At 41.9% G+C, this 9,186-nt stretch overlaps 1 long non-coding RNA gene across 2 annotated transcripts; it reads right to left on the bottom strand.

Annotated features, from left to right (window-relative positions):
• Positions 1-1,466: 1,466 nt before the first annotated feature.
• Positions 1,467-3,921, bottom strand: LOC141350310 (uncharacterized). 2 transcript variants are annotated; one of them, XR_012358394.1, is made up of 5 exons: positions 3,340-3,921; positions 2,708-2,801; positions 2,479-2,610; positions 2,296-2,396; positions 1,467-2,172 (listed from the first exon to the last, which is right to left on the bottom strand). It is a non-coding gene; the product is annotated as an uncharacterized lncRNA (long non-coding RNA). The 2 variants fall into 2 exon arrangements; XR_012358393.1 differs by lacking the exon at positions 3,340-3,921 and having other exon boundaries at positions 2,708-3,220.
• Positions 3,922-9,186: the final 5,265 nt, after the last annotated feature.

Genomic DNA, 9,186 nt, shown 5'->3' with positions numbered 1-9,186 from the left:
GAAAAAAGAGAAAATCCCTTCTGTAGCTCTAAAAAAGAATCATATTTAATTTATACAAAGACTTTACCTAATGTGCAACTTTGTTCTTTTATTATAAATGTTTGTAATTTCTTAATTTGTTACTAAATTTTTCTCATTCCTTTTTTGCTGATCTGAAAAATGAAAAGATCTATGCCTCATGTGATCTGAACCATGAGTTTTGTGATCCGTCACACCCCTATTTTGTAATGTTCTGGGCTGTCCTCCATGTCTTTTTCAAAATGCTAAGAAGGGCCAGAATTTAGAAATTAACTGAAGTACCTTAAAGGCAGATTTTTACATACACAGTCAACCATGTCAGAATTGTTAGGCGAATTAGCACTTAGTATAAAAGTTGTTGTTTCCCTGTGATGTGTCCTCAGGCGTGCTGTGCCGTGCTATGCTTCAACAAACAATTCTGTGTCGTGTTGTGCTGAACATTTTCCTGTTTTTTATGATAAAGTCTTAATTTTTTATTTTAGAGGACTTAAAAAGGTCTTAAAAGTCATTAAATTTGCTGTTAAAAATGTGCAGATACCCTGAATTAGTGCTGTTTTTTAAAGAGCACCAATTATGCTAATAAATTGGCACGTTAGCACATTATTGCAATATCCCATAGTACATACATGTTATTAAAACTTGAACTAATGCATTGTGAGTCTTATAAATTGCTTACATACCTCACCGATTTCCCACTGTTTGGAAAACGCTCGGTTTAGTTCCTGTCTCCGCCTCCCAAAATGTCTAGTGTAATCGGATTGGTCAGATGACTACTCAACTGTTATTGGTCAGCTGGGTTCGGCGTGTGTTTGAAAGGTTACGCCCCTGACTACGCGTGGGTTTTCCGGTTCTGACTGAGAGTCACAGGCAACGTTAACAAGCGTTATATTTCTCTATAAACGATGGTGTCTGTACTGCCTTACCACTTCGAGCTCGATCCAGAGAGTTCAGAAGGCCGTTACGATATAAACGATCTCCGTCAATGAATGCGATTGGATTTAACTTTTTTAGGTGTCCTTAGCTCTGCCAGAATGCTAAACGAAGACGAAAATGTGTTGCAAAGACATCCAAAAGGTAATTATAACGTACTACATAACTATATGGAAACACCAAATGTAACACATAGAAAGTATTTGTTGAAATGATTATAAAACTATTTCACTTCTTAACATTATTTTACTATAGTAAAATTTATTATAAAAGACTGCTTACATACTATATTACTGTGCAAACTATATGGAAACACCAAATGTTTATTTATTACAAATATACAGTATATTTAAATGTTAAACAATATACAAATAAACATACTTTAGTAACCATATTGTGCTCTTCTTTCAAAAATTGTTCAATTCAACCCGGTCTCACCCCATGGCGTCGGTGTTTGGCGACACTTGACCGTGCGTCGGTGTGTTGCGCGGGGGGTGTACCTTTCGCGTCATTTTTTGACGAACTGGGGACTTCGGTACTGTTGCGTTCGTTGCGTTTTCTTTTCTATTTTCTTGCCATTTTCGCGTCGGTTTGGGGTTAGATTTACATAATGACATCCCTACCCAAACCTAACTCTAACCCCAACGCCAGGTGACAACTGTTTAATTTCGCGTACCTAACTCTAACCCCAATGCCAGGTGAGAACTGTTTAATTTTGCGTACACTGTTTAATTTTGTGTAATCTAACCCTAAACCGACGCGAAAATGGTAAGAAAATAGGAAAAGAGAATGCAACGGACGTAATAGTATTGAAGTCCCCAGTTCGTCAAAAAATGACGCGAAAGGTATACCCTCCGCGTCAACATATTGACGCATGGTCAAGTGTCGTCAAATATTGACGCCATGGGGTGAGACTGTGTTATTCAATTCACTTCTTACAGCTATCTATTCAGATAAATGGCATATCAAAGCTTTGTCAGCTGGTGCTATCTAAGACGACACTTTAGGGTTATCATCCTGTCGTGTGTTGTTCTCCAGATATGCTTGGAGCTTCCTGATCGGAATGTTGGCTTCCGTCGACCCCTGCACTGAAGATGGCATGCAATCACGTCCTCCTTTGAATGTCTCTCAAACTGTGATGCCAGGTCCATTGGAATCGGGGTTTCCTTCAGCTTATCTTCAAATACCTCATCAAACACAAGCCTGATCACATCATCCACATAACTGTACAAATATTGCAGTCAATAAATATTTTGTTTTGATCATTTATTTCCCTGCTTCATACATTAAAACAGTAAGTTTTTAATTATGAATGTATTTGAAATAAAACATTACTGCTGCTTACACGGTATGTCACTTGTGTGTTTTGGGAACATAGCCTTGTACTTTCCCTCTCCTGCTTTTGTTACGGCTTGGTGACATTGTAATGGATGGCTGCAAGGTACAACCTGTAAAATATAAACAAGCAATACATTTATTGTAAAAGTAAATACCACTTTATTTAACACAGTTACTAAAATACTTAAATACCTGCACAGCATTCCAATAAATGGGAAAGTCAAATTTTTTGCTCCAAATCTGAAATCTCAGGGTACGGACGGCAAAGGCATCCACTGATGATGATGATTGAAACATTGTGAAACGATGCTACTGCCTGGGTTCCTATGATTATGCAGAGAAAAAAACTTTGTCATCATCAGTTATACATTTAAGACTGGTAGTGGTTTCACTAGCTAAATACATCATATGTGTTACACACCTTTGCTTCTCATATGTCAGTCTGACTCCTTGTACTGTGTGTAATGATGTTGCATGTTTGCATACAGTGTAGAAGGATGTGTCCAGCTGCGAATCTAGGATATAGACAAATAAAACAAACATGTATTCAGTCAAAAAGACATATTATAACAATAGAGTACAACGATTATAAATCGTTAGACTATTCATTAAAACGTTAATGTATTACATGGCCCAACATTAGCAACACACATTACGTGTTTACTTTGTTTCAAAATCTAAGAAAGCTTCAAGTAAAAACAACAGTAAAATACATATAACGTTAAACGAATCATCTGTACTTAGAGTTTCTTGAGTTTGATCATGAGAACAAACTTTACCGGTAACAGTTTAGCTGGAACAGCTTAGCAAGTTTGTAAACACGTCTAAATAAACATCGATAAAAACGATAGTCTGCATAATTCAACATACACGTGTGCAAATATGGTACGTTGTTTATGAAATACATTATTACAACACAAAACAATTAGCTTGCAAGCTTAGCTCTACACATAAGTTAGATATATATCTGAGCTCTACAAGGACATAATGTTAAGCTCCGGTTACCGGTAACGTAACTTACAGTAAAGGCAAATAATAAACATGAATACTTACAGCCTGTGATCCAGAAGTGCACGGTAATCCAACTTTCAGGAGGAAACGTCGCGCAAATCCAGCTTCGGTTCATAAGAAGCAGTTATTGTGAAAACTCTGTGAACAACTTCTGACTGGATTTTTCCGGAACCGTATTAAACATGATGTCCTCTGTGTAAGTCCATAAAGTGCTATTTTGCCCTTGCATCTAAAGAGACAGCGTCTACTCGAGAGATTTAATCGCTTAAACGATGAAACAAGAGTTTGCAAACAGGGTCAAAGCAGGGACTCCCAACCTCCGCCATTTTAGCTCTCTTCTGACTCAGCGCTCTCCACCCCCGTCTTTGAGGGCATACCCAAGCAAAGCAGAGAGGGCTGAACTATGATAATGTTGGTCTTCTCTACGTCACTAATCCCAGGAAGTAAACTGTTGCCTACAATCCGAGTGTTTTTTGTAGTCCTCGAACGTTAGAGACGATAACTCGCGTCATCGTTTTCTTTGAGGTATATACTTTTTGAATATCGTTAGCATGTACTAATACACACTTACACACAAAAGGATGTTTAAAAACGTGTATCTCATAATAGGTGCTCTTTAAAAAAAAAAAAGAATGGAGGCCATACAAAATATTAGATTTTTTTTTAAGAATTTGTGTAGGGTGTAATCATTTTTATATGTCCAAACAGTCCAGTTTCAAACATATGAGGATACACTATAAATGATGGGAAACGTCTTGTAGTCGTTGTCTCGCACAGAACGCGTCAACTCCATACAGTTTGTCTGTTCTGAATGTGCTGCTGCTTAGCTCACTCAAATACATTTATTTCACGAGTTCGCCCTTACATCTAATCTGATTGCGAAAGTATGCATATTTTGGCGTGCTGTCCTGGGGGAGGGCTCAGGATCCGGAGTGAAGCTCGAACTCCGATCTGATGTATAGGACAGCAGCCGGAGAGTAAAAATATTTCTGCATTCCCCCCCAAAATATGCGTGTTGAGAAATATGCCGGCCGACCGGGAGAGCTTAGTGGTTCTTAATAGGAACTGAGGCTTGCAGCGTCGGCCTGACGAGCCCTGTGAGGGCTAGAAAGAGAGCACGAATATGATGCGCTTAAATGCTGTGGGCGAATTAGCGTGTCGGACGGAGGGCTCCTGCTGCGCCCGGAGGACATGGTATAGCTCAGGCGACAGACGGGGGGTTCCCCCTGTGACTGAAGGGAGCCGTGGGTCTGCTGCACCGGAAGGGGAGCCCTGTCTGATGCTGATAAGGCATAAGATTAAAGCGCGGTTGACGCGTCGGACGGAGGGCTCCTGCTGCGCCCGAAGGGAGCCAGCGGCTCTGCTGCACCGGGCAGGGGGATCCCTATCCATCGCAGAACATGGTATAGCTCAGGCGACAAATGGGGGGTTCCCCCTGCGACCGAAGGGAGCCGTGGGTCTGCTGCACCGGAAGGGGAGCCCTGTCCGATGCTGAATAGGCATGAAATTAAAGCGGGGTTGACGCGTCGGAAGGAGGGCTCCTGCTGCGCCTGAAGGGAGCCAGTGACTCTGCTGCACCGGGCAGGGGGATCCCCATCCATCGCAGAACATGGTGAAGTTCAGGCGACAGACGGGGGGTTCCCCCTGTGACCGAAGGGAGCCGTGGGTCTGCTGCACCGGAAGGGGAGCCCTGTCTGATGCTGATAAGGCATAAGATTAAAGCGCGGTTGACGCGTCGGACGGAGGGCTCCTGCTGCGCCCGAAGGGAGCCAGCGGCTCTGCTGCACCGGGCAGGGGGATCCCTATCCATCGCAGAACATGGTATAGCTCAGGCGACAGACGGAGGGTTCGCCCTGCGACCGAAGGGAGCCGTGGGTCTGCTGCACCGGGAGGGGAGCCCTGTCCGACGCTGAATAGGCATGTAATTAAAGCGGGCTTGACGCGTCAGACGGAGGACTCCTGCTGCGCCCGAAGGGAGCCAGCGACTCTGCTGCACCGGGCAGGGGGATCCCCATCCATCGCAGAACATGGTAAAGTTCAGGCGACAGACGGGGGGTTCGCCCTGCGACCGAAGGGAGCCGTGGGTCTGCTGCACCGGGAGGGGAGCCCTGTCCGATGCTGAATAGGCATGAAATTAAAGCGGGGTTGACGCGTCGGAAGGAGGGCTCCTGCTGCGCCTGAAGGGAGCCAGTGACTCTGCTGCACCGGGCAGGGGGATCCCCATCCATCGCAGAACATGGTGAAGTTCAGGCGACAGACGGGGGGTTCGCCCTGCGACCGAAGGGAGCCATGGGTCTGCTGCACCAGGAGGGGAGCCCTGTCCGATGCTGAAAGATTTACAAAAATAATGGAATGATAATGAGATGAGTTGTGACTTATGTATATGAATTTATGGGCTGTTGATCGGAAAAAATGTTTAACCGATCATGGCTGCATGTGCTTCTTTAATGTGAAGATGATTATACCCGATGTAGCTTTTGAAAGCGTCAGATGACCATCGACCGAGGGCTTGTATCTGATTTTGTGATAGACCTTTTTGAGCTGCAGTAGTTGCTGCTCCGATGCGAAATGAGTGACTGGAAAAATGCTCCACGGGTAAACCTGACAGAGCTATGATTTGTTTTAAGTGTTTTTGGAACCAAAAACGTGTAACGGGATGGTTGGAGTCGTCGACGAATAGAGGGTCCATTGCGGATTTAGACTGGGCATTCCTGAGTTTAAAATAAAACAAAAGAGCCTGACACGGTTGAATTGGGGATGGGAGATTAAAAATGTATATATAATGGCCTTTCTTCTCTTGGTCCGTTTTACTTTGTTTGATGAAGTAAGCGATTGTTTCACTATCGAGAATGGACAAGTCGGAGATAGTCGGGTGGATTTTTGGGTTGAATTTTGAGCTTATTGCAATTTCGGAGCATCTCAGGAAACCGAAAAAAGACAATAAAAACATGGCATCGAGGGTATGAGCTGTATGGATCGAATGATAACCTGTGCGGAGAATTTGGATACATTTTGTGAGGATGTCCAGGGTTATAGGTTGTCTTGAATCCATTTTTGAAGGACGAGAGCGCTGGATTCCTTTAATTAGAAGAGAAGTTTGAGAATTATTTATTTCGGGGGAAGGGAAACCGTAGATTAATTTATGAAAAAATTGTATGCCGCTTAAATATCCTTTAATAGACCCTACTTGGAGGTTCTTAACGGAATTGAGGTAGGAAATAAAGGAAGTAATTGTGAGGAGAGAAAAATCTGGAAATTGCAGGTTAAAAGAAAGGTAAAATGTTTTGAAACATCTCCATGCTGTAAGATATGAATTAATGGTTCTAGGCGAAACTGCTTGGAGAATAGAATCGAGTGACGCGTCGAGGAGCGCTTTTAAAGGATGCGTTATGGGAATATGAGTTGTGAATAATGAGGTACTGGGGTTGGAGATGGGTCTGCCTCCGGAGCCAGCATTCTGAATTTCTGGAACATAAAACGAGAAAGAGAATCAGCTATTTGATTTTTGGATCCGGGAATATGTTTAGCTGTTATGATAAATTTATCACAAGCTGAAATCCAGAATAGACGTCTTATTAGTGGCATCAGAGCGATGGAATGAGAGCGGCCTTTATTTATGCAATGTACGGTTGCTTCGTTATCGCAGTATACCAGGATATTGCTCGTCGACCAATTTTTTCCCCACAGAAAAGCAGCAACGACTATTGGATAGAGTTCAAAGAGTGCGGAGGACTGGGGAGAGTTGATCATTTGAGGGGGCCATGTAGACGCGAACCAGTGCCCCTGAAAAAATCCACCGAAACCGACGGATGGGGCTGCGTCGGTAAATAATTGAATGTCTTCGGGAAGAGAAAGCAGATCGTTGTAGAAAAAGGATAAACCATTCCATTGTTTCAGGAAAGTAATCCATAATTCGAGTTCGTTCCGAATTGCTTGATTAATGTCAATTTGATCATCTAATGCATGCACGGAAGATGCCAGTGCGCGGAGGTGAGAGATGAAAGAGCGGCCTTGCAGAATTATGCGCATTGCGAAATTAAGATGACCGAGCACAGATAGGAGATCGCGTTTGGAGCAGTTTTGGCTTTCTGCAAGAGAGGTGGCTATTAGGATTATCCTATCAACTTTTTCCTTTGGCAGAGAAGCTTGGAATTTGACTGAATCTAAATTGATGCCCAAAAATTCGATATATTGGGTTGGTCCTAAGGACTTCTCTTGCGCGATGGGAATTCCCAATTCAGAAAAAACCCTGTGAACTTTTGTAATGTTTTCGGCTGGAATGGCATCGGGAGCAGATATGACAAGAAAGTCATCGAGCAGGTGTATAATGTGGGGAATTGCGTAGTTGTTGGACAGGATCCAACAGATTGCTTCTGACAACATGTCGAAAATTTTTGGACTGCTTTTACATCCGAAGGTAAGGCGTACTGAAAAGTAAAATTTTCCGTGCCAACGTATCCCGAATAAGTGCCATGAGTCTGGGTAAATAGGCATCACTTTGAATGCAGAAGTGATGTCTACTTTAGCCAGCCATGCGCCGCGACCTACATTTTTAATCATAGAGATCGCTTGGTCTATGTCATGGTAGAGCAAAGAATATTCTTCGCTGGGTATGAGGCTATTTATGCTGGATACCAGGCAATTATGTGGAGCTGATAAATCGATTTTCAAGCGCTTTTTTCCCGAAAATTTCCTGGTAGCCACTCCTATTGGACTGATGCGAAAAATTTTAAAGGGGGGGGTCTCGAAAGGGCCGATCATGAAACCCGAATCGTTTTCTTTTTTGATTAATTCATCTACTGTATCTGGTTCTGCGAGCGCGGATTGTAGATTGTCGCAAATAAAACTATGAGACAGCGGACAATTAGTACCGGGATTGAACCCCTGTTGGAGACCGGATAAAAGAAAATTAGTAAAGTTGGTATCTGGGTGAAGTGCAAGTTCAGAGGAAAGACGCAAATAATTGACTGGAGTCGATAAGTAATTTCTAGATTTTTTATTTGAAGCTTTCATGACAGGGCATATTGTACGGGCATGAGCCCCACCACAATAATTGCATACGTGGAGATATTTGCAGTGTTGTCTCATGCACTTCCCTCTGTTAAAATTTCCACAAACTTGCTGGTTGTTGGAGAATGGATTCTCTGATGATGAGTTAGAGGTTGCGGGGCGAGGGACGTAGCTGGTGGATTTAACTTGAGTTGGTTCTGGGCAGGGTATGATGGCTGGGTTAATTTGTGGGCATGAATGAATGAATGAATGAATGAATTTTTTTTATTCTTTTCTTTTTTTTTCTTCTTCAGAACATGATCATTAGTAACCAAACATATTATAACAGAAAATGAACAAATAAAAAGTCTCAACATGTTCAAAAGAAATGAAAAGAAAAAAACAAGAAAGGAGAAGGAAGAAGCATAGCTTATATTTACCTTCCCCTTTTACACAACTAGCTTTGAAACAGCTACTATTTACTCTTGCAAAATATCATGATTTATCCTATTGTGAAAAAGCTTAATCATTTGAAGTACATTTATCTGAAAATAACTCACACAATATAATATAAAAAATAATAATTTAAATATATACATAATGGCAAGAAACAAACTATATGATGTTCAGATCAACCACTTAAAGAGGAAATGAAATATTTGTCCCATATTCACCTTAATACTTTTCTAATATAGACATTTTAAACCTTCTTTTGAATTGCACAATATGTTTGCTTTCCTTAATTGTTGCAGGTAAATTATTCCAAAGCCTCACCCCGTTGACAGATATGCACATGCTTTTGAGTGTAGTACGTGCCATTGATTGAGAGAGATTTCCTCTCCTTCTTAAATTATATCTACTATCTCTTTCCTTAAACCATTTTTGAATATTATTAGGAAG

Source organism: Misgurnus anguillicaudatus, chromosome 18 (assembly GCF_027580225.2).
Source record: "Misgurnus anguillicaudatus chromosome 18, ASM2758022v2, whole genome shotgun sequence".
NCBI lineage: Eukaryota > Metazoa > Chordata > Actinopteri > Cypriniformes > Cobitidae > Misgurnus > Misgurnus anguillicaudatus.
Note: the sequence above shows the minus strand (reverse complement) of the source record. Positions and strands in the feature narration are given on the sequence as shown.